Raw genomic sequence first — 2,029 nt, forward strand, 5'->3', positions numbered from 1 at the left:
GTCCGTCATCTGGTTTCACAGACCCATCCCTATGGCAAAGTCTATCAGATCACACATTTCATTAATTTTACAAATGTGTTATTTTTTTTATCTTTATTGTTGGAAGTATTACAGGTGTCTCCTTTCTATTCCCCCCATTGACCCCTCTGCCTGGTTGCTGCCCTAGCCCAGGCCTTCACCACCCTACTGTCTGTGTCCATAGGTAATGCATATCTATATATATATAAAAGCCTAATATGCCCACTGTCCCCTTGATAGTTCGATTGACCAGGAGTTCAATTGCTCACTATGACATGCACTAACCACCAAGGCTGGTGTGGAACGAAGGAAGGCCCTGGCTGGCAGCCGCTAGGGACATGCATGAATTTCGTGCACTGGGCCTCTAGTCCTATGTAATAAAAGGCTAATATGCAAATTGTCCCCTTGACCTGGAATTCAACCAGGAGTTTGACCACCATGGGGCAGGGCTGGCCATCCAACCACCCATGGCCCCTCCCCCTGGCCAGCCCCAATCAGCCCTGGCCCTAATTGGGGCAGGCCGACTGGCCAGATCCCACCCGTGCATGAATTTGTGCACGGGGCCCCTAGTATGCATATAAGCTCTTTGGTTAATCTCTTCCCGCCCTCCCACTCTACTTCCCACTGAGATTTGTCAGTCTGTTTCATGTTTCCATGCGTCTGGTTCTATTTTATTCATTAGTTTATTTTGTTCATTAGATTCCGTGTTCGTTTATTTTTATTTTTAGATTCAATTGTTGATAGATATGTATTTATTACCATTTAATTGTTCAATATGTTTCTTCTTTATCTATTCTTCTTCTTCTTCAAGAAGACCTTTTATTTCATGTAGTACTGGTTTGGTGGTGATGAACTCCTTTAGCTTTTTCTTGTCTGTGAAGCTCTTTATCTGACCTTTGATTCTAAATGATAGCTTTGCTGGGTAGAGTAATCTTGGTTGTAGGTCCTTGCTTTTCATCACTTTGAATATTTCTTGCTACTCCCTTCTGTCTGCAAAGTTCCTATTGAGAAATCGGCTAACAGTCTTATGGGTGCTCCCTTGTAAGTAATAACTGCTTTCCTCTTGCTGCTTTTAAGATTCTCTCTTTGTCTTTAATCTTTGGCATTTTAGTTATGATGTGTCTTGGTATGGGCCTCAACATAAAAAAGTGCCAGTTGGAAATAAAGGATACACTAACTGAAATGAAGAATAATTTACAGGGAATCAAGAGTAGCATAGAGGATGCTGAGAATCAAATCAGTGATTTGGAATACGAAGAAGCAAAAATACACACAATCAGAACAGTAAAAAGAGAAAATAATCCAAAAATATGAAGATAGTGTAAGGAGCCTCTGGGACAACTTCAAGCGTACCAACATTCGCATCCCGGGTGCCGGAAGGAAATCATGCACTTTTGTTGTTGTTAATCTTCACCGGAGGATATTTTTCCATTGAGAGAAACACATCGATTGGTTGTCTCCTGCACGTGCCCTGACTAGGGCCCAGGCTGGGGAGGAGCCTGCAACCGAGGTATGTGCCCTTGACCAGAATCAAAACCAGGACCGTTTGGTCCTCAGGCTGACACTCCATCCACTGAGCCAAACCAGCCAGGGCAAAATCATGCAGTTTAAATCCACACAGTTTACTGTATGTCAATTACACTCCAAGAAGCTATTTTTAAAAGAAGTTAATCAGGTCGTCTGCATGCAAATTCTGCTTTCCCAACCACCTCCCAAGGCAATAAAAGGCACATACACACACATGTCAGGGCATGTAGGCTGAGCTGCTATTGTGCTGGGCTGCATATCTGGTGCTTCGGCCAGACGGGTCATGCTGTGCTGTCTGTTCCTAAAACACATAGATAGGAAGGTACTGACACAGGCCAGGCCTTGAGATATGGTCTCATGGCCCCTTCCCAGCAAGCAGGCCTTCTTTCTCCGAAGGCCCGGAAGTCTCATTCCAAATTTGGGAGACAAAGGACTGGAAAAAGTATAAATAAAGAGAGTTTCCTCCATATTGGGGGGCCCAGAA

Source organism: Myotis brandtii, unplaced genomic scaffold (assembly GCF_000412655.1).
Source record: "Myotis brandtii unplaced genomic scaffold, ASM41265v1 scaffold223, whole genome shotgun sequence".
Taxonomy (NCBI): Eukaryota; Metazoa; Chordata; class Mammalia; order Chiroptera; family Vespertilionidae; genus Myotis; species Myotis brandtii.